We start from the raw sequence: 24433 nt of genomic DNA on the forward strand, positions 1-24433 counted from the left end.
TAGAGTGTCAGTCCTCTTGTACTTAAATCGGCATTGGGCCTTTTGTATTAAATTCGGATGCAATTTCTGTGCTTCATCGTCAATAAGAAGGTACAAGGGATACAGTAAACCTGAATTGTAGCATCGGAATCTAAAACTGTACTCACAGGAGAGGTTCAAATCATAGAATGTTAGAGGGTTAGTCCTCTTGTACTTATGTCGGCATTGTGCCTTTTGTTTTAAATTCGGATGCAATTTCTGTGTTTCATCGTCAATAAGAAGGTCCAAGGTATACAGTAAACCTGAAGTGAAGCATCGGAATCTAAAACTGGACTAACAGGAGAGGTTCAAATCATAGAAAGTAAGAGTGTCAGTCCTCTTGTACTTAAGTCAGCATTTTGCCTTTTGTATTAAATTCGGATGCAATTTCTGTGTTTCATCGTCAATAAGAAGGTCCAAGGGATACAGTAAACCTGAAGTGAAGCATCGGAATCTAAAACTGGACTCACAGGAGAGGTTCAAACCATGGAATGTTAAAGTGTCAGTCCTCTTGTACTTAAGTCGGCATTGTGCCTTTTGTATCAAATTCGGATGCAATTTCTGTGTTTCATCGTCAAAAAGAAGGTCCAAGGGATACAGTAAACCTGAAGTAAAGCATCGGAATCTTAAACTGGACTCACAGGAGAGGTTCAAATCATAGAAAGTTAGTGAGTCAGTCCTCTTGTACTTAAGTCGTCATTGTCCTTTTCGTATTAAATTGGGATGCAATTTCTGTGTTTCATCGTCAATAAGAAGGTCCAGGGGATACAGTAAACCTGAAGTGAAGCATCGGAATCTGAAACTGGACTCACAGTAGAGGTTCAATTCATAGAAAGTTAAAGTGTCAGTCCTCTTGTACTTAAGTCGGCATTGTGCCTTTTGTATTAAATTCGGAGGCAATTTCTGTGTTTCATCGTCAAAAAGAAGCTGCAAGGGATACAGTAAACCTTTAGTGAAGCATCGGAATCTAAAACTGGACTCACAGGAGAGGTTCAAATCATAGAGAGTTAGAGTGTCAGTCCTCTTGTACTTAAGTCGGCATTGTCCTTTTTGTATTAAATTCGGATGCAATTTCTGTGTTTCATCGTCAATAAGAAGGCCCAAGGGATACAGTAAACCTGAAGTGAAGCATCGGAATCATAAACTGGACTCACAGGAGTGGTTCAAATCATAGAAAGTTAGAGTGTCACTCCTCTTGTACTTAAGTTGGCATTGTGCTTTTGTATTAAATTCGGATGCATTTTCTGTGTTTCATCGTCAATAAGAAGGTCCAAGGGATACAGTAAACCTGAAGTGAAGCATCGGAATCTAAAACTGGACTCACAGGAGAGGTTCAAATCATAGAAAGTTAGAGCGTCAGTCCTCTTGTACTTAATTCGGCATTGTGCCTTATCGTCAATAAGTATGTCCAAGGGATACAGTACACCTGAAGTGAAGCATCGGAATCTAAAACTGAACCCACAGGAGAGGTTCAAATCATAGAAAGTTAGTGTGTCAGTCCTCTTGTACATAAGTGGGCATTGTGCCTTTTGTATTAAATTCGGATGCAATTTCTGTGTTTCATCGTCAATAAGAAGGTCCAAGGGATACAGTAAACCTGAAGTGAGGCATCGGAATCTAAAACTGGACTCACAGCAGAGGTTCAAAACATTGAAAGTTAGAGTGTCTGTCCTCTTGTACTTAAGTCGGCTTTGTGCCTTATCGTCAATAAGAATGTCCAAGAAATACAGTAAATCAGAAGTGAAGCATCGGAATCTAAAACTGGACTCACAGGAGAGATTCAAATAATAGAAAGTTAGTGTGTCAGTCCTCTTGTACTTAAGTCGGCATTGCGCCTTTTGTATTAAATTCGGATGCAATTTCTGTGATTCATCGTCAACAGGAAGGTCCAAGGGAAACGGTAAACCTGAAGTGAAGCATCGTAATCTAAAACTGGACTCACAGGAGAGGTTCAAATCATAGAAAGTTAGAGTGTCAGTCCTCTTGTACTTATGTCGGCATTGTGCTTTTGTATTAAATTCGGATGCAATTTCTGTGTTTCATCGTCAATAAGAAGGTCCAAGGTATAAAGTAAACCTGAAGTGAAGCATCGGAGACTAAAACTGGACTAACAGGAGAGGTTCAAATTATAGAAAGTTAGAGTGTCAGTCCTCTTGCACTTAAGTCAGCATTGTGCCTTTTGTATTAAATTCGGATGCAATTTCTGTGTTTCATCGCCAATAAGAAGGTCCAAGGTAAACAGTATACCTGAAGTGAAGCATCGGAATCTAAAACTGGACTCACAGCAGAGGTTCAAATCATATAAAGTTAAAGTGTCAGTCTTCTTGTACTTAAGACAGCATTGTGCCTTTTGTATAAAATTCGGATGCAATTTCTGTGTTTCATCGTCAATAAGAAAGTCCAAGGGATACAGAAAACCTGAAGTGAAGCATCGGAATCTTAAACTGGACTCACTGGAGTGGTTCAAATCATAGAAAGTTAGAGTGTCAGTCCTCTTGTACTTAAGTCGGCATTGTGCCTTTTGTGTTAAATTCGGATGCAATTTCTGTGTTTCATCGTCAATAGGAAGGTCCAAGGGATACAGTAAACCTGAATTGAAGCATCGGAATCTAAAACTGGACCCACTGGAGAAGTTCAAATCATAGAAAGTTAGAGTGTCAGTCCTCTTGTACTTAACTCGGCAGTGTGCCTTTTGTATTAAATTCGGATGCAATTTCTGTGTTTCATCGACAATAAGAAAGTCCAAGGGATAAAGTAAACCTGAAGTGAAGCATCGGAATCTAAAACTGGACTCACAGGAGAGGCTCAATTCATAGAAAGTTAGAGTGTCAGTTCTCTTGTACTTAAGTCGGCATTGGGCCTTTTGAATTAAATTCGGATGCAATTTCTGTGCTTCATCGTCAATAAGAAGGTCCAAGGGATACAGTAAACCTGAATAGTAGCATCGGAATCTAAAACTGGACTCACAGGAGAGGTTCAAATCATAGAATGTTAGAGGGTTAGTCCTCTTGTACTTATGTCGGCATTGTGCCTTTTGTTTTAAATTCGGATGCAATTTCTGTGTTTCATCGTCAATAGGAAGGTCCAAGGGATACAGTAAACCTGAATTGAAGCATGGGAATCTAAAACTGGACTTGCAGGAGAGGTTCAAATCATAGAAAATTAGTGTGTCAGTCCTCTTGTAGTTAAGTCGGCATTGTGCCTTTTGTATTAAATTCGGATGCAATTTCTGTGTTTCATCGTCAATAAGAAGGTTCAAGGGATCAGTAAACCTGAATTAAAGCATCGGAATCTAAAACTGGACTCACAGGAGAGGTTCAAATCATCGAAAGTTAGAGTGTCAGTTCTCTTGTACTTAATTCGGCATTGTGCCTTTTGTTTTAAATTCGGATGCAATCTCTGTGTTTCATCGTCAAAAATAAGGTCCAAGGGATACAGTAAACCTGAAGTGACGCATCAGAATCTAAAACTGGACTCACAGGAGAGGTTCAAATCATAGAGAGTTAGAGTGTCAGTCCTCTTGTACTTAAGTCGGCATTGTGACTTTTGTATTAAATTCGGATGCAATTTCTGTGTTTCATCGTCAATAAGAAGGCCCAAGGGATACAGTAAACCTGAAGTGAAGCATCGGAAGCTTAAACTGGACTCACAGGAGTGATTCAAATCATAGAAAGTTAGAGTGTCAGTCCTCTTGTACTTAAGTCGGCATTGTGCCTTATCGTCAATAAGGAGGTCCAAGGGATACAGTAAATCTGAAGTGAAGCATCGAAATCTAAAACTGGACTCACAGGAGAGGTTCAAATCATAGAAAGTTAGTGTGTCAGTCCTCTTGTACTTAAGTCGGCATTGTGCCTTTTGTATTAAATTCGGATGCTATTACTGTGTTTCAACGTCAATAAGAAGGTTCAAGGGATACAGTAAACCTGAAGTGAAGCATCGGAATCTAAAACTGTACTCACAGCAGAGGTTCAAATCATAGAGAGTTAGAGTGTCAGTCCTCTTGTACTTAGGTTGGAATTGTGCCTTATCGTCAATAAGAAGGTCCAAGGGATACAGTAAATTTGAAGTGAAGCATCGGAATCCAAAAATGGACTCACAGGAGAGGTTCAAATCATAGAAAGTTAGTGTGTCAGTCCTCTTGTACTTAAGTCGGCATTGTGCCTTTTGTATTAAATTCGGACGCAATTTCTGTGATTCAACGTCAATAAGAAGGTCCAAGGGAAATGGTAAACCTGAAGTGAAGCATCGTAATCTAAAACTGGACTCACAGGAGAGGTTCAAATCATAGAAATTTAGTGTGTCAGTCCTCTTGTACTTAAGTCGGCATTGTGCCTTTTGTATTAAATTCGGACGCAATTTCTATGTTTCATCGTCAATAAGAAGGTCCAAGGGATACAGTAAACCTGAAGTGAAGCATCGGAATATAAGACTGGACTCACAGCAGAGGTTCAAATCATAGAAAGTTAGAGTGTCAGTCCTCTTGTACTTAATTCGGCATTGTGCCTTATCGTCAATAAGTAGGTCCAAGGGATACAGTACACCTGAAGTGAAGCATCGGAATCTAAAACTGAACCCACAGGAGAGGTTCATATCATAGAAAGTTACTGTGTCAGTCCACTTGTACATAAGTCGGCATTGTGCCTTTTGTATTAAATTCGGATGCAATTTCTGTGTTTCATCGTCAATAAGAAGGTCCAAGGGAAACAGTAAACCTGATGTGAAGCATCGGAAACTAAAACTGGACACACAGGAGAGGTTCATATCATAGAAAGTTAGACAGTAAGTCCTCTTGTACTTAAGTCGGCATTGTGCCTTTTGTATTAAATTCGGATGCAATTTCTGTATTTCATCGTCAATACGAAGGTCCAAGGTATAAAGTAAACCTGAAGTGAAGCATCGGAATCTAAAACTGGACTAACAGGAGAGGTTCAAATCATAGAAAGTTGGAGTGTCAGTCCTCTTGTACTTAAGTCAGCATTGTGCCTTTTGTATTAAATTCGGATGCAATTTCTGTGTTTCATCGCCAATAAGAAGGTCCAAGGTAAACAGTATACCTGAAGTGAAGATTCGGAATCTAAAACTGGACTCACAGCAGAGGTTCAAATCATATAAAGTTAGAGTGTCAGTCTTCTTGTGCTTAAGACAGCATTGTGCCTTTTGTATTAAATTCGGATGCAATTTCTGTGTTTCATCGACAATAAGAAAGTCCAAGGGATACAGTAAACCTGAAGTGAAGCATCGGAATCTAAAACTGGACTCACAGGAGAGGTTCAAATCACAGAAAGTTAGAGTGTCAGTCCCCTTGTACTTAAGTCGGCATTGGGCCTTTTGTATTAAATTCGGATGCAATTTCTGTGCTTCATCGTCAATAAGAAGGTCCAAGGGATACAGTATACCTGAATTGTAGCATCGGAATCTAAAACTGGACTCACAGGAGAGGTTCAAATCATAGAATGTTAGAGGGTTAGTCCTCTTGTACTTATGTCAGCATTGAGCCTTTTGTTTTAAATTCGGATGCAATTTCTGTGTTTCATCGTCAATAAGAAGGTCCAAGGTATACAGTAAACCTGAAGTGAAGCATCGGAATCTAAAACTGGACTAACGGGAGCGGTTCAAATCATAGAAAGTAAGAGTGTCAGTCCTCTTGTACTTAAGTCTGCATTGTGCCTTTTGTATTAAATTCGGATGCAATTTCTGTGTTTCATCGTCAATAAGAAGGTCCAAGGAATACAGTAAACCTGAAGTGAGGCATCGGAATCTAAAACTGGACTCACAGGAGAGGTTCAAATCATGGAAAGTTAAAGTGTCAGTCCTCTAGTACTTAAGTCGGCATGTGCCTTTTGTATTAAATTCGGATGCAATTTCTGTGTTTCATCGTCAATAAGAAGGTCCAAGGGAAACAGTAAACCGGAAGTGAAGCATCGGAATCTAAAACTGGACTCACAGGAGAGGTTCAATTCATAGAAAAATAGTGTGTCAGTCCTCTTGTACTTAAGTCGGCATTGTGCCTTTTGTATTAAATTCGGATGCAATTTCTGTGTTTCATCGTCAATAAGAAGGTCCAAGGGAAACAGTAAACCAGAAGTGAAGCATCGGAATCTAAAACTGGACTCACAGGAGAGGTTCAAATCATAGAAAGTTAGTGTGTCAGTCCTCTTGTACTTAAGTCGGCATTGTGCCTTTTGTATTAAATTCGGATGCAATTTCTTAGTTTCATCGTCAATAAGAAGGTTCAAGGGATACAGTAAACCTGAATTAAAGCATCTGAATCTAAAACTGGACTCACAGGAGAGGTTCAAAACTTCGAAAGTTAGAGTGTCTGTCCTCTTGTACTTAAGTCGGCATTGTGCCTTTTGTTTTAAATTCGGATGCAATCTCTGTGTTTCATCGTCAAAAATAAGGTCCAAGGGATACAGTAAACCTGAAGTGAAGCATCAGAATCTAAAACTGGACTCACAGAAGAGGTTCAAATCATAGAGAGTTAGAGTGTCAGTCCTCTTGTACTTAAGTCGGCATTGTGCCTTTTGTATTAAATTCGGATGCAATTTCTGTGTTTCATCGTCAATAAGAAGGCCCAAGGGATACAGTAAACCTGAAGTGAAGCATCGGAAGCTTAAACTGGACTCACAGGAGTGGTTCAAATCATAGAAAGTTAGAGTGTCAGTCCTCTTGTACTTAAGTCGGCATTGTGCCTTATCGTCAATAAGAAGGTCCAAGGGATACAGTAAATCTGAAGTGAAGCATCGAAATCTAAAACTGGACTCACAGGAGAGGTTCAAATCATAGAAAGTTAGTGTGTCAGTCCTCTTGTACTTAAGTCGGCATTGTGCTTTTGTATTAAATTCGGATGCAATTTCTGTGTTTCAACGTCAATAAGAAGGTCCAAGGGATACAGAAACCTGAAGAGAAGCATCGGAATCTAAAACTGGACTCACAGCAGAGGTTCAAAACATTGTAAGTTAGAGTGTCTGTCCTCTTGTACTTAAGTCGGCTTTGTGCCTTATCGTCAATAAGAATGTCCAAGAAATACAGTAAATCTGAAGTGAAGCATCGGAATCTAAAACTGGACTCACAGGAGAGATTCAAATAATAGAAAGTTAGTGTGTCAGTCCTCTTGTACATAAGTCGGGATTGTGCCTTTTGTATTAAATTCGGATGCAATTTCTGTGTTTCATCGTCAATAAGAAGGTCCAAGGGAAACAGTAAACCTGATGTGAAGCATCGGAAACTAAAACTGGACACACAGGAGAGGTTCAAATCATAGAAAGGTAGAGTGTCAGTCCTCTTGTACTTAAGTCGGCATTGTGCCTTTTGTATTAAATTCGGATGCAATTTCTGTGTTTCATCGTCAATACGAAGGTCCAAGGTATACAGTAAAACTGAAGTGAAGCATCGGAATCTAAAACTGGACTCACAGGAGAGGTTCAAATCATAGAAAGTTAGAGTGTCAGTCCTCTTGTACTTATGTCGGCATTGTGCTTTTGTATTAAATTCGGATGCAATCTCTGTGTTTCATCGTCAATAAGGAGGTCCAAGGTATAAAGTAAACCTGAAGTGAAGCATCGGAATCTAAAACTGGACTAACAGGAGAGGTTCAAATTATAGAAAGTTAGAGTGTCAGTCCTCTTGTACTTAAGTCAGCATTGTGCCTTTTGTATTAAATTCGGATGCAATTTCTGTGTTTCATCGCCAATAAGAAGGTCCAAGGTACACAGTATACCTGAAGTGAAGCATCGGAATCTAAAACTGGACTCACAGCAGAGGTTCAAATCATATAAAGTTAAAGTGTCAGTCTTCTTGTACTTAAGACAGCATTGTGCCTTTTGTATAAAATTCGGATGCAATTTCTGTGTTTCATCGTCAATAAGAAGGTCCAAGGGATACAGAAAACCTGAAGTGAAGCATCGGAATCTAAAACTGGACTGAAAGGAGAGGTTCAAATCATAGAAAGTTAGAGTGTCAGTCCTCTTGTACTTAAGTCCGCATTGTGCCTTTTGTATTAAATTCGGATGCAATTTCTGTGTTTCATCGTCAAAAAGAAGGTCCAAGGGATACAGTAAACCTGAAGTGAAGCATCAGAATCTAAAACTGGACTCACAGGAGAGGTTCAAATCATAGAGAGTTAGAGTGTCATACGTCTTGTACTTAAGTCGGCATTGTGCCTTTTGTATTAAATTCGGATGCAATTTCTGTGTTTCATCGTCAATAAGAAGGCCCAAGGGATGCAGTAAACCTGAAGTGAAGCATCGGAATCTTAAACTGGACTCACTGGAGTGGTTCAAATCATAGAAAGTTAGTGTGTCAGTCCTCTTGTACTTAAGTCGGCATTGTGCCTTTTGTGTTAAATTCGGATGCAATTTCTGTGTTTCATCGTCAATAGGAAGGTCCAAGGGATACAGTAAACCTGAATTGAAGCATCGGAATCTAAAACTGGACCCACTGGAGAAGTTCAAATCACAGAAAGTTAGAGTGTCAGTCCTCTTGTACATAACTCGGCATTGCGCCTTTTGTATTAAATTCGGATGCAATTTCTGTGTTTCATCGACAATAAGAAAGTCCAAGGGATACAGTAAACCTGAAGTGAAGCATCGGAATCTAAAACTGGACTCACAGGAGTGGTTCAAATCATAGTAAGTTAGAGTGTCAGTCCTCTTGTACTTAAGTCGGCATTGGGCCTTTTGTATTAAATTCGGATGCAATTTCTGTGCTTCATCGTCAATAAGAAGGTCCAAGGGATACAGTAAACCTGAATTGTAGCATCGGAATCTAAAACTGGACTCACAGGAGAGGTTCAAATCATAGAATGTTAGAGGGTTAGTCCTCTTGTACTTATGTCGGCATTGTGCCTTTTGTTTTAAATTCGGATGCAATTTCTGTGTTTCATCGTCAATAAGAAGGTCCAAGGTATACAGTAAACCTGAAGTGAAGCATCGGAATCTAAAACTGGACTCACAGGAGAGGTTCAAATCATAGAAAGTAAGAGTGTCAGTCCTCTTGTACTTAAGCCAGCATTGTGCCTTTTGTATTAAATTGGGATGCAATTTCTGTGTTTCATCGTCAATAAGAAGGTCCAAGGGATAGAGTAAACCTGAAGTGAAGCATCGGAATCTAAAACTGGACTCACAGGAGAGGTTCAAACCATGGAATGTTAAAGTGTCAGTCCTCTTGTACTTAAGTCGGCATTGTGCCTTTTGTATCAATTTCGGATGCAATTTCTGTGTTTCATCGTCAAAAAGAAGGTCCAAGGGATACAGTAAACCTTTAGTGAAGCATCGGAATCTAAAACTGGACTCACAGGAGAGGTTCAAATCATAGAGAGTTAGAGTGTCAGTCCTCTTGTACTTAAGTCGGCATTGTCCTTTTTGTATTATATTCGGATGCAATTTCTGTGTTTCATCGTCAATAAGAAGGCCCAAGGGATACAGTAAACCTGAAGTGAAGCATCGGAATCTTAAACTGGACTCACAGGAGTGGTTCAAATCATAGAAAGTTAGAGTGTCACTCCTCTTGTACTTAAGTTGGCATTGTGCCTTTTGTATTAAATTCGGATGCAATTTCTGTGTTTCATCGTCAATAAGAAGGTCCAAGGGATACAGTAAACCTGAAGTGAGGCATCGGAATCTAAAACTGGACTCACAGGAGAGGTTCAAATCATGGAAAGTTAAAGTGTCAGTCCTCTAGTACTTAAGTCGGCATTGTGCCTTTTGTATTAAATTCGGATGCAATTTCTGTGTTTCATCGTCAATAAGAAGGTCCAAGGGAAACAGTAAACCGGAAGTGAAGCATCGGAATCTAAAACTGGACTCACAGGAGAGGTTCAATTCATAGAAAAATAGTGTGTCAGTCCTCTTGTACTTAAGTCGGCATTGTGCCTTTTGTATTAAATTCGGATGCAATTTCTGTGTTTCATCGTCAATAAGAAGGTCCAAGGGAAACAGTAAACCAGAAGTGAAGCATCGGAATCTAAGACTGGACTCACAGGAGAGGTTCAAATCATAGAAAGTTAGTGTGTCAGTCCTCTTGTACTTAAGTCGGCATTGTGCCTTTTGTATTAAATTCGGATGCAATTTCTTAGTTTCATCGTCAATAAGAAGGTTCAAGGGATACAGTAAACCTGAATTAAAGCATCTGAATCTAAAACTGGACTCACAGGAGAGGTTCAAAACTTCGAAAGTTAGAGTGTCTGTCCTCTTGTACTTAAGTCGGCATTGTGCCTTTTGTTTTAAATTCGGATGCAATCTCTGTGTTTCATCGTCAAAAATAAGGTCCAAGGGATACAGTAAACCTGAAGTGAAGCATCAGAATCTAAAACTGGACTCACAGAAGAGGTTCAAATCATAGAGAGTTAGAGTGTCAGTCCTCTTGTACTTAAGTCGGCATTGTGCCTTTTGTATTAAATTCGGATGCAATTTCTGTGTTTCATCGTCAATAAGAAGGCCCAAGGGATACAGTAAACCTGAAGTGAAGCATCGGAAGCTTAAACTGGACTCACAGGAGTGGTTCAAATCATAGAAAGTTAGAGTGTCAGTCCTCTTGTACTTAAGTCGGCATTGTGCCTTATCGTCAATAAGAAGGTCCAAGGGATACAGTAAATCTGAAGTGAAGCATCGAAATCTAAAACTGGACTCACAGGAGAGGTTCAAATCATAGAAAGTTAGTGTGTCAGTCCTCTTGTACTTAAGTCGGCATTGTGCTTTTGTATTAAATTCGGATGCAATTTCTGTGTTTCAACGTCAATAAGAAGGTCCAAGGGATACAGAAACCTGAAGAGAAGCATCGGAATCTAAAACTGGACTCACAGCAGAGGTTCAAATCATAGAAAGTTAGAGTGTCAGTCCTCTTGTACTTAGGTTGGAATTGTGCCTTATCGTCAATAAGAAGGTCCAAGGGATACAGTAAATTTGAAGTGAAGCATCGGAATCCAAAACTGGACTCACAGGAGAGGTTCAAATCATAGAATGTTAGTGTGTCAGTCCTCCTGTACTTAAGTCGGCATTGTGCCTTTTGTATTAAATTCGGATGCAATTTCTGTGCTTCATCGTCAATAAGAAGGTCCAAGGGATACAGTAAACCTGAAGTGAGGCATCGGAATTTAAAACTGGACTCACAGCAGAGGTTCAAAACATTGTAAGTTAGAGTGTCTGTCCTCTTGTACTTAAGTCGGCTTTGTGCCTTATCGTCAATAAGAATGTCCAAGAAATACAGTAAATCTGAAGTGAAGCATCGGAATCTAAAACTGGACTCACAGGAGAGATTCAAATAATAGAAAGTTAGTGTGTCAGTCCTCTTGTACTTAAGTCGGCATTGCGCCTTTTGTATTAAATTCGGATGCAATTTCTGTGATTCATCGTCAATAGGAAGGTCCAAGGGAAACGGTAAACCTGAAGTGAAGCATCGTAATCTAAAACTGGACTCACAGGAGAGGTTCAAATCATAGAAAGTTAGTGTGTCAGTCCTCTTGTACTTAAGTCGGCATTGTGCCTTTTGTATTAAATTCGGACGCAATTTCTATGTTTCATCGTCAACAAGAAGGTCCAAGGGATACAGTGAACCTGAAGTGAAGCATCGGAATATAAGACTGGACTCACAGCAGAGGTTCAAATCATAAAAAGTTAGAGCGTCAGTCCTCTTGTACTTAATTCGGCATTGTGCCTTATCGTCAATAAGTAGGTCCAAGGGATACAGTACACCTGAAGTGAAGCATCGGAATCTAAAACTGAACCCACAGGAGAGGTTCAAATCATAGAAAGTTAGTGTGTCAGTCCTCTTGTACATAAGTCGGGATTGTGCCTTTTGTATTAAATTCGGATGCAATTTCTGTGTTTCATCGTCAATAAGAAGGTCCAAGGGAAACAGTAAACCTGATGTGAAGCATCGGAAACTAAAACTGGACACACAGGAGAGGTTCAAATCATAGAAAGGTAGAGTGTCAGTCCTCTTGTACTTAAGTCGGCATTGTGCCTTTTGTATTAAATTCGGATGCAATTTCTGTGTTTCATCGTCAATACGAAGGTCCAAGGTATACAGTAAAACTGAAGTGAAGCATCGGAATCTAAAACTGGACTCACAGGAGAGGTTCAAATCATAGAAAGTTAGAGTGTCAGTCCTCTTGTACTTATGTCGGCATTGTGCTTTTGTATTAAATTCGGATGCAATCTCTGTGTTTCATCGTCAATAAGGAGGTCCAAGGTATAAAGTAAACCTGAAGTGAAGCATCGGAATCTAAAACTGGACTAACAGGAGAGGTTCAAATTATAGAAAGTTAGAGTGTCAGTCCTCTTGTACTTAAGTCAGCATTGTGCCTTTTGTATTAAATTCGGATGCAATTTCTGTGTTTCATCGCCAATAAGAAGGTCCAAGGTACACAGTATACCTGAAGTGAAGCATCGGAATCTAAAACTGGACTCACAGCAGACGTTCAAATCATATAAAGTTAAAGTGTCAGTCTTCTTGTACTTAAGACAGCATTGTGCCTTTTGTATAAAATTCGGATGCAATTTCTGTGTTTCATCGTCAATAAGAAGGTCCAAGGGATACAGAAAACCTGAAGTGAAGCATCGGAATCTAAAACTGGACTCAAAGGAGAGGTTCAAATCATAGAAAGTTAGAGTGTCAGTCCTCTTGTACTTAAGTCCGCATTGTGCCTTTTGTATTAAATTCGGATGCAATTTCTGTGTTTCATCGTCAAAAAGAAGGTCCAAGGGATACAGTAAACCTGAAGTGAAGCATCAGAATCTAAAACTGGACTCACAGGAGAGGTTCAAATCATAGAGAGTTAGAGTGTCATACGTCTTGTACTTAAGTCGGCATTGTGCCTTTTGTATTAAATTCGGATGCAATTTCTGTGTTTCATCGTCAATAAGAAGGCCCAAGGGATGCAGTAAACCTGAAGTGAAGCATCGGAATCTTAAACTGGACTCACTGGAGTGGTTCAAATCATAGAAAGTTAGAGTGTCAGTCCTCTTGTACTTAAGTCGGCATTGTGCCTTTTGTGTTAAATTCGGATGCAATTTCTGTGTTTCATCGTCAATAGGAAGGTCCAAGGGATACAGTAAACCTGAATTGAAGCATCGGAATCTAAAACTGGACCCACTGGAGAAGTTCAAATCACAGAAAGTTAGAGTGTCAGTCCTCTTGTACTTAAGTCGGCATTGGGCCTTTTGTATTAAATTCGGATGCAATTTCTGTGCTTCATCGTCAATAAGAAGGTCCAAGGGATACAGTAAACCTGAATTGTAGCATCGGAATCTAAAACTGGACTCACAGGAGAGGTTCAAAACATAGAATGTTAGAGGGTTAGTCCTCTTGTACTTATGTCGGCATTGTGCCTTTTGTTTTAAATTCGGATGCAATTTCTGTGTTTCATCGTCAATAAGAAGGTCCAAGGTATACAGTAAACCTGAAGTGAAGCATCGGAATCTAAAACTGGACTCACAGGAGAGGTTCAAATCATAGAAAGTAAGAGTGTCAGTCCTCTTGTACTTAAGCCAGCGTTGTGCCTTTTGTATTAAATTCGGATGCAATTTCTGTGTTTCATCGTCAATAAGAAGGTCCAAGGGATAGAGTAAACCTGAAGTGAAGCATCGGAATCTAAAACTGGACTCACAGGAGAGGTTCAAACCATGGAATGTTAAAGTGTCAGTCCTCTTGTACTTAAGTCGGCATTGTGCCTTTTGTATCAAATTCGGATGCAATTTCTGTGTTTCATCGTCAAAAAGAAGGTCCAAGGGATACAGTAAACCTTTAGTGAAGCATCGGAATCTAAAACTGGACTCACAGGAGAGGTTCAAATCATAGAGAGTTAGAGTGTCAGTCCTCTTGTACTTAAGTCGGCATTGTCCTTTTTGTATTATATTCGGATGCAATTTCTGTGTTTCATCGTCAATAAGAAGGCCCAAGGGATACAGTAAACCTGAAGTGAAGCATCGGAATCTTAAACTGGACTCACAGGAGTGGTTCAAATCATAGAAAGTTAGACTGTCACTCCTCTTGTACTTAAGTTGGCATTGTGCCTTTTGTATTAAATTCGGATGCATTTTCTGTGTTTCATCGTCAATAAGAAGGTCCAAGGGATACACTAAACCTGAAGTGAAGCATCGGAATTTAAACTGGACTCACAGGAGAGGTTCAAATCATAGAAAGTTAAAGTGTCAGTCCTCTTGTACTTACGTCGGCATTGTGCCTTTTGTATTAAATTCGGATGCAATTTCTGTGTTTCATCGTCAATAAGAAGGTCCAAGGGATACAGTACACCTGAAGTGAAGCATTGGAATCTTAAACTGGACTCACAGGAGAGGTTCAAATCATAGATAGTTAGAGTGTCAGTCCTCTTGCACTTAAGTCGGCATTGGGCCTTTTGTATTAAATTCGGATGCAATTTCTGTGCTTCATCGTCAATAAGAAGGTCCAAGGGATACAGTAAACCTAAATTGAAGCATCGGAACCTTAAACTGGACTAACAGGAGAGGTTCTAATCATAGAAATTTAGAGTGTCAGTCCTCTTGTACTTAAGACAGCATTGTGCCTTTTGTATTAAATTTGGATGCAATATCTGTGTTTCATCGTCAGTAACAAGGTCCAAGGGAAACAGTAAACCTGAAGTGAAGCATCGGAATCTAAATCTGGACTCACAGGAGAGGTTCAATTCATTGAAAGTTAGTGTGTCAGTCCTCATGTACTTAAGACAGAATTGTGCCTTTTGTATTAAATTCGGATGCAATTTCTGTGTTTCATCGTCAATAACAATGTCCAAGGAAAACAGTAAACCTGAAGTGAAGCATGGGAATCTATATCTGGACTCACAGGAGAGGTTCAAATCATAGAAAATAAGAGTGTCCGTCCTCTTGTACTTAAGTCGGCATTGTGCCTTATCGTCAATAAGAAGGTCCAAGGGATACAGTAAATCTGAAGTGAAGCATCGGAATCTAAAACTGGACTCACAGGAGAGGTTCAAATCATAGAAAGTTAGAGTGTCAGTCCTCTTGTACTTAAGTCGGCATTGTGCCTTTTGTATTAAATTCGGATGTAATTTCTGTGTTTCATCGTCAATAAGAAGGTCCAAGGGATACAGTAAACCTGAAGTGAAGCATCGGAATCTAAAACTGGACTCACAGGAGAGGTTCAAATCATAGAAAGTTAAAGTGTCAGTCCTCTTGTACTTAAGTCGGCATTGTGCCTTTTGTGTTAAATTCGGATGCAATTTCTGTGTTTCATCGTCAATAAGAAGGTCCAAGGGATTCAGTAAACCTGACGTGAAGCATCGGAATCTAAAACTGGACTCGCAGGAGAGTTTCAAATCATAGAAAGTTAGTGTGTCAGTCCTCCTGTACTTAAGTCGGCATTGCGCCTTTTGTATTAAATTCGGATGAAATTTCTGTGATTCATCGTCAATAAGAAGGTCCAAGGGAAACAGTAAACCTGAAGTGAAGCATCGGTATCTAAAACTGGACTCACAGGAGAGGTTCAAATCATAGAAAATTAGTGTGTCAGTCCTCTTGTACTTAAGTCGGCATTGTGCCGTTTGTATTAAATTCGGATGCAATTTCTGTGTTTCATGGTCAATAAAAAGGTCCAAGGTATACAGTAAAACTGAAGTGAAGTATCGGAATCTAAAACTGGACTCACAGGAGAGGTTCAAATCATACAAAGTTAGAGTGCCAGTCCTCTTGTACTTAAGTCGGCATTGTGCCTTTTATATTAAAATCGGATGTAATTTCTGTGTTTCATCGTCAATAAGAAGGTCCAAGGAATACATTAAAAAGAAGTGAAGCATCGGAATCTAAAACTGGACTAAGAGGAGAGGTTCAAATCATAGAAAGTTAGAGTGTCAGTCCTCTTGTACTTAAGTCAGCATTGTGATTTTTGTAGAAAATTCGGATGCAATTTCTGTGTTGCATCGCCAATAAGAAGGTCCAAGGAAAACAGTATACCTGAAGTGAAGCATCGGAATCTAAAACTGGACTCACAACAGAGGTTCAAATCATAGAAAGTTAGAGTGTCAGTCCTCTTGTACTTAAGACAGCATTGTGCCTTTTGTATTAAATTCGAATTCAATTTCTGTGTTTCATCGTCAATAAGAAGGTCCAAGGGAAACAGTAAACCTGAAGTGATGCGTCGGAATCTAAAACTGGACTCACAGGAGAGGTTCAAATCATAGAAAGTTAGTGTGTCAGTCCTCTTGTACTTAAGTCGGCATTGTGCTTCTATATTAAATTCGGATGCAATTTCTGTGTTTCAACGTCAATATGAAGGTCCAAGGGAAACAGTAAACCTGAAGTGAAGCATCGGAATCTAAAACTGGACTCACAGGTGAGGTTCAAATCATAGAAAGTTAGTGTGTCAGTCCTCTTGTACTTAAGTCGGCATTGTGCCTTTTGTATTAAATTCGGATACAATTTCTGTGTTTCATCGTCAATAAGAAGGTCCAAGGAATACAGTAAACGTGTATTAAAGCATCGGAACCTAAAACTTAACTCACAGGAGAGGTTCAAACCATCGAAAGTTAGAGTGTCAGTACTCTTGTACTTAAAGCGGCATTGTGCCTTTTGTATTAAATTCAGTTGCAATTTCATCGTCAATAAGAAGACCCAAGGGATACAGTAAACCTGAAGTGAAGCATCGGAATCCTAAACCGAACTCACAGGAGTGGTTCAAATCATAGAGAGTTAGAATGTCAGTCCTCTTGTACTTAAAGCGGCATTGTGCCTTTTGTATTAAATTCGGATGCAATTTCAGTGTTTCATCGTCAATAAGAAGACCCAAGGGATACAGTAAACCTGAAGTGAAGCATCGGAATATAAAACTGGACTCACAGGAGAGGTTCAAATCATAGAAAATAAGAGTGTCAGTCCTCTTGTACTTAAGTCGGCATTGTGCCTTATCGTCAATAAGAAGGTCCAAGGGATACAGTAATTCCGAAGTGAAGCATCGGAATCTAAAACTGGACTCACAGGAGAGGTACTAATCATAGAGAGTTAGAGTGTCAGTCCTCTTGTACTTATGTCGGCATTGTGCCTTTGGTTTAAATTCGGATGCAATTTCTGTGTTTCATCGTCAACAAGAAGACCCAGGGGATACAGTAAAACTGAAGTGAAGCATCGGAATCTTAAACTGGAATCTCAGGAGTGGTTCAAATCATAGAAAGTTAGTGTGTCAGTCCTCTTGTACTCAAGTCGGCATTGTGCCTTTTGTATTAAATTCGGATGCAATTTCTGTGTTTCATCGTCAATAAGAAGGTCCAAGGGATACAGTAAACCTGAAGTGAAGCATCGGAATCTAAAACTGGACTCACAGGAGAGGTTCAAATCATAGATAGTTAACGTGTCAGTCCTCTTGTACTGAAGTCGGCATTGTACATTTTTTATTAAATTCGGATGCAATTTCTGTGTTTCATCGTCAATAAGAAGGCCCAAGGGATACAGTAAACCTGAAGTGAAGCATCGGAATCTTAAACTGGACTCACAGGAGTGGTTCAAATCATAGAAAGTTAGAGTGTCAATCCTGTTGTCCTTAAGTCGGCATTGTGCCTTTTGTATTAAATTCGGATGCAATTTCTGTGTTTCATCGTCAATAAGAAGGTCCAAGGGATACAGTAAACCTGAAGTGAAGCATCAGAATCTAAAACTGGACTCACAGGAGAGGTTCAAATCATAGAAAGTTAGAGTGTCAGTTCTCTTGTACTTAAGTCGGCATTGTGCCTTTTGTATTAACTTCGGATGCATTTCTGTGTTTCATCGTCAACAAGAAGGTCCAAGGGATACAGTAAACCGGAAGTGAAGCATCAGAATCTAAAACTGGACTCACAGGAGAGGTTCAAATCATGGAAAGTTAAAGTGTCAGTCCTCTAGTACTTAAGTCGGCATTGTGCCTTTTGTATTAAATTCGGATGCAATTTCTGTGTTTCATCGTCAATAAGAAGGTCCAAGGGAAACAGTAAACCGGAAGTGAAGCATCGGAATCTAAAACTGGACTCACAGGAGAGGTTCAATTCATAGAAAAATAGTGTGTCAGTCCTCTTGTACTTAAGTCGGCATTGTGCCTTTTGTATTAAATTCGGATGCAATTTCTGTGTTTCATCGTCAATAAGAAGGCCCAAGGGATGCAGTAAACCTGAAGTGAAGCATCGGAATCTTAAACTGGACTCACTGGAGTGGTTCAAATCATAGAAAGTTAGAGTGTCAGTCCTCTTGTACTTAAGTCGGCATTGTGCCTTTTGTGTTAAATTCGGATGCAATTTCTGTGTTTCATCGTCAATAGGAAGGTCCAAGGGATACAGTAAACCTGAATTGAAGCATCGGAATCTAAAACTGGACCCACTGGAGAAGTTCAAATCACAGAAAGTTAGAGTGTCAGTCCTCTTGTACATAACTCGGCATTGCGCCTTTTGTATTAAATTCGGATGCAATTTCTGTGTTTCATCGACAATAAGAAAGTCCAAGGGATACAGTAAACCTGAAGTGAAGCATCGGAATCTAAAACTGGACTCACAGGAGTGGTTCAAATCATAGAAAGTTAGAGTGTCAGACCTCTTGTACTTAAGTCGGCATTGGGCCTTTTGTATTAAATTCGGATGCAATTTCTGTGCTTCATCGTCAATAAGAAGGTCCAAGGGATACAGTAAACCTGAATTGTAGCATCGGAATCTAAAACTGGACTCACAGGAGAGGTTCAAAACATAGAATGTTAGAGGGTTAGTCCTCTTGTACTTATGTCGGCATTGTGCCTTTTGTTTTAAATTCGGATGCAATTTCTGTGTTTCATCGTCAATAAGAAGGTCCAAGGTATACAGTAAACCTGAAGTGAAGCATCGGAATCTAAAACTGGACTCACAGGAGAGGTTCAAATCATAGAAAGTAAGAGTGTCAGTCCTCTTGTACTTAAGCCAGCGTTGTGCCTTTTGTATTAAATTCGGATGCAATTTCTGTGTTTCATCGTCAATAAGAAGGTCCAAGGGATAGAGTAAACCTGAAGTGAAGCATCGGAATCTAAAACTGGACTCACAGGAGAGGTTCAAACCATGGAATGTTAAAGTGTCAGTCCTCTTGTACTTAAGTCGGCATTGTGCCTTTTGTATCAAATTCGGATGCAATTTCTGTGTTTCATCGTCAAAAAGAAGGTCCAAGGGATACAGTAAACCTTTAGTGAAGCATCGGAATCTAAAACTGGACTCACAGGAGAGGTTCAAATCATAGAGAGTTAGAGTGTCAGTCCTCTTGTACTTAAGTCGGCATTGTCCTTTTTGTATTATATTCGGATGCAATTTCTGTGTTTCATCGTCAATAAGAAGGCCCAAGGGATACAGTAAACCTGAAGTGAAGCATCGGAATCTTAAACTGGACTCACAGGAGTGGTTCAAATCATAGAAAGTTAGACTGTCACTCCTCTTGTACTTAAGTTGGCATTGTGCCTTTTGTATTAAATTCGGATGCATTTTCTGTGTTTCATCGTCAATAAGAAGGTCCAAGGGATACACTAAACCTGAAGTGAAGCATCGGAATTTAAACTGGACTCACAGGAGAGGTTCAAATCATAGAAAGTTAAAGTGTCAGTCCTCTTGTACTTACGTCGGCATTGTGCCTTTTGTATTAAATTCGGATGCAATTTCTGTGTTTCATCGTCAATAAGAAGGTCCAAGGGATACAGTACACCTGAAGTGAAGCATTGGAATCTTAAACTGGACTCACAGGAGAGGTTCAAATCATAGATAGTTAGAGTGTCAGTCCTCTTGCACTTAAGTCGGCATTGGGCCTTTTGTATTAAATTCGGATGCAATTTCTGTGCTTCATCGTCAATAAGAAGGTCCAAGGGATACAGTAAACCTAAATTGAAGCATCGGAACCTTAAACTGGACTAACAGGAGAGGTTCTAATCATAGAAATTTAGAGTGTCAGTCCTCTTGTACTTAAGACAGCATTGTGCCTTTTGTATTAAATTTGGATGCAATATCTGTGTTTCATCGTCAGTAACAAGGTCCAAGGGAAACAGTAAACCTGAAGTGAAGCATCGGAATCTAAATCTGGACTCACAGGAGAGGTTCAATTCATTGAAAGTTAGTGTGTCAGTCCTCATGTACTTAAGACAGAATTGTGCCTTTTGTATTAAATTCGGATGCAATTTCTGTGTTTCATCGTCAATAACAATGTCCAAGGAAAACAGTAAACCTGAAGTGAAGCATGGGAATCTATATCTGGACTCACAGGAGAGGTTCAAATCATAGAAAATAAGAGTGTCCGTCCTCTTGTACTTAAGTCGGCATTGTGCCTTATCGTCAATAAGAAGGTCCAAGGGATACAGTAAATCTGAAGTGAAGCATCGGAATCTAAAACTGGACTCACAGGAGAGGTTCAAATCATAGAAAGTTAGAGTGTCAGTCCTCTTGTACTTAAGTCGGCATTGTGCCTTTTGTATTAAATTCGGATGTAATTTCTGTGTTTCATCGTCAATAAGAAGGTCCAAGGGATACAGTAAACCTGAAGTGAAGCATCGGAATCTAAAACTGGACACACAGGAGAGGTTCAAATCATAGAAAGTTAAAGTGTCAGTCCTCTTGTACTTAAGTCGGCATTGTGCCTTTTGTGTTAAATTCGGATGCAATTTCTGTGTTTCATCGTCAATAAGAAGGTCCAAGGGATTCAGTAAACCTGACGTGAAGCATCGGAATCTAAAACTGGACTCGCAGGAGAGTTTCAAATCATAGAAAGTTAGTGTGTCAGTCCTCCTGTACTTAAGTCGGCATTGCGCCTTTTGTATTAAATTCGGATGAAATTTCTGTGATTCATCGTCAATAAGAAGGTCCAAGGGAAACAGTAAACCTGAAGTGAAGCATCGGTATCTAAAACTGGACTCACAGGAGAGGTTCAAATCATAGAAAATTAGTGTGTCAGTCCTCTTGTACTTAAGTCGGCATTGTGCCGTTTGTATTAAATTCGGATGCAATTTCTGTGTTTCATGGTCAATAAAAAGGTCCAAGGTATACAGTAAAACTGAAGTGAAGTATCGGAATCTAAAACTGGACTCACAGGAGAGGTTCAAATCATACAAAGTTAGAGTGCCAGTCCTCTTGTACTTAAGTCGGCATTGTGCCTTTTATATTAAAATCGGATGTAATTTCTGTGTTTCATCGTCAATAAGAAGGTCCAAGGAATACATTAAAAAGAAGTGAAGCATCGGAATCTAAAACTGGACTAAGAGGAGAGGTTCAAATCATAGAAAGTTAGAGTGTCAGTCCTCTTGTACTTAAGTCAGCATTGTGATTTTTGTAGAAAATTCGGATGCAATTTCTGTGTTGCATCGCCAATAAGAAGGTCCAAGGAAAACAGTATACCTGAAGTGAAGCATCGGAATCTAAAACTGGACTCACAACAGAGGTTCAAATCATAGAAAGTTAGAGTGTCAGTCCTCTTGTACTTAAGACAGCATTGTGCCTTTTGTATTAAATTCGAATTCAATTTCTGTGTTTCATCGTCAATAAGAAGGTCCAAGGGAAACAGTAAACCTGAAGTGATGCGTCGGAATCTAAAACTGGACTCACAGGAGAGGTTCAAATCATAGAAAGTTAGTGTGTCAGTCCTCTTGTACTTAAGTCGGCATTGTGCCTTTTGTATTAAATTCGGATACAATTTCTGTGTTTCATCGTCAATAAGAAGGTCCAAGGAATACAGTAAACGTGAATTAAAGCATCGGAACCTAAAACTTAACTCACAGGAGAGGTTCAAACCATCGAAAGTTAGAGTGTCAGTACTCTTGTACTTAAAGCGGCATTGTGCCTTTTGTATTAAATTCAGTTGCAATTTCATCGTCAATAAGAAGACCCAAGGGATACAGTAAACCTGAAGTGAAGCATCGGAATCCTAAACCGAACTCACAGGAGTGGTTCAAATCATAGAGAGTTAGAATGTCAGTCCTCTTGTACTTAAAGCGGCATTGTGCCTTTTGTATTAAATTCGGATGCAATTTCAGTGTTTCATCGTCAATAAGAAGACCCAAGGGATACAGTAAACCTGAAGTGAAGCATCGGAATATAAAACTGGACTCACAGGAGAGGTTCAAATCATAGAAAATAAGAGTGTCAGTCCTCTTGTACTTAAGTCGGCATTGTGCCTTATCGTCAATAAGAAGGTCCAAGGGATACAGTAATTCCGAAGTGAAGCATCGGAATCTAAAACTGGACTCACAGGAGAGGTACTAATCATAGAGAGTTAGAGTGTCAGTCCTCTTGTACTTATGTCGGCATTGTGCCTTTGGTTTAAATTCGGATGCAATTTCTGTGTTTCATCGTCAACAAGAAGACCCAGGGGATACAGTAAAACTGAAGTGAAGCATCGGAATCTTAAACTGGAATCTCAGGAGTGGTTCAAATCATAGAAAGTTAGTGTGTCAGTCCTCTTGTACTCAAGTCGGCATTGTGCCTTTTGTATTAAATTCGGATGCAATTTCTGTGTTTCATCGTCAATAAGAAGGTCCAAGGGATACAGTAAACCTGAAGTGAAGCATCGGAATCTAAAACTGGACTCACAGGAGAGGTTCAAATCATAGATAGTTAACGTGTCAGTCCTCTTGTACTGAAGTCGGCATTGTACATTTTTTATTAAATTCGGATGCAATTTCTGTGTTTCATCGTCAATAAGAAGGCCCAAGGGATACAGTAAACCTGAAGTGAAGCATCGGAATCTTAAACTGGACTCACAGGAGTGGTTCAAATCATAGAAAGTTAGAGTGTCAATCCTGTTGTCCTTAAGTCGGCATTGTGCCTTTTGTATTAAATTCGGATGCAATTTCTGTGTTTCATCGTCAATAAGAAGGTCCAAGGGATACAGTAAACCTGAAGTGAAGCATCAGAATCTAAAACTGGACTCACAGGAGAGGTTCAAATCATAGAAAGTTAGAGTGTCAGTTCTCTTGTACTTAAGTCGGCATTGTGCCTTTTGTATTAACTTCGGATGCATTTCTGTGTTTCATCGTCAACAAGAAGGTCCAAGGGATACAGTAAACCGGAAGTGAAGCATCGGAATCTAAAACTGGACTCACAGGAGAGGTTCAATTCATAGAAAAATAGTGTGTCAGTCCTCTTGTACTTAAGTCGGCATTGTGCCTTTTGTATTAAATTCGGATGCAATTTCTGTGTTTCATCGTCAATAAGAAGGTCCAAGGGAAACAGTAAACCAGAAGTGAAGCATCGGAATCTAAAACTGGACTCACAGGAGAGGTTCAAATCATAGAAAGTTAGTGTGTCAGTCCTCTTGTACTTAAGTCGGCATTGTGCCTTTTGTATTAAATTCGGATGCAATTTCTTAGTTTCATCGTCAATAAGAAGGTTCAAGGGATACAGTAAACCTGAATTAAAGCATCTGAATCTAAAACTGGACTCACAGGAGAGGTTCAAAACTTCGAAAGTTAGAGTGTCTGTCCTCTTGTACTTAAGTCGGCATTGTGCCTTTTGTTTTAAATTCGGATGCAATCTCTGTGTTTCATCGTCAAAAATAAGGTCCAAGGGATACAGTAAACCTGAAGTGAAGCATCAGAATCTAAAACTGGACTCACAGAAGAGGTTCAAATCATAGAGAGTTAGAGTGTCAGTCCTCTTGTACTTAAGTAGGCATTGTGCCTTTTGTATTAAATTCGGATGCAATTTCTGTGTTTCATCGTCAATAAGAAGGCCCAAGGGATACAGTAAACCTGAAGTGAAGCATCGGAAGCTTAAACTGGACTCACAGGAGTGGTTCAAATCATAGAAAGTTAGAGTGTCAGTCCTCTTGTACTTAAGTCGGCATTGTGCCTTATCGTCAATAAGAAGGTCCAAGGGATACAGTAAATCTGAAGTGAAGCATCGAAATCTAAAACTGGACTCACAGGAGAGGTTCAAATCATAGAAAGTTAGTGTGTCAGTCCTCTTGTACTTAAGTCGGCATTGTGCTTTTGTATTAAATTCGGATGCAATTTCTGTGTTTCAACGTCAATAAGAAGGTCCAAGGGATACAGAAACCTGAAGAGAAGCATCGGAATCTAAAACTGGACTCACAGCAGAGGTTCAAATCATAGAAAGTTAGAGTGTCAGTCCTCTTGTACTTAGGTTGGAATTGTGCCTTATCGTCAATAAGAAGGTCCAAGGGATACAGTAAATTTGAAGTGAAGCATCGGAATCCAAAACTGGACTCACAGGAGAGGTTCAAATCATAGAATGTTAGTGTGTCAGTCCTCCTGTACTTAAGTCGGCATTGTGCCATTTGTATTAAATTCGGATGCAATTTCTGTGCTTCATCGTCAATAAGAAGGTCCAAGGGATACAGTAAACCTGAAGTGAGGCATCGGAATCTAAAACTGGACTCACAGCAGAGGTTCAAAACATTGTAAGTTAGAGTGACTGTCCTCTTGTACTTAAGTCGGCTTTGTGCCTTATCGTCAATAAGAATGTCCAAGA

Source organism: Schistocerca americana, chromosome 6 (assembly GCF_021461395.2).
Source record: "Schistocerca americana isolate TAMUIC-IGC-003095 chromosome 6, iqSchAmer2.1, whole genome shotgun sequence".
In the NCBI taxonomy this organism is placed as follows: domain Eukaryota; kingdom Metazoa; phylum Arthropoda; class Insecta; order Orthoptera; family Acrididae; genus Schistocerca; species Schistocerca americana.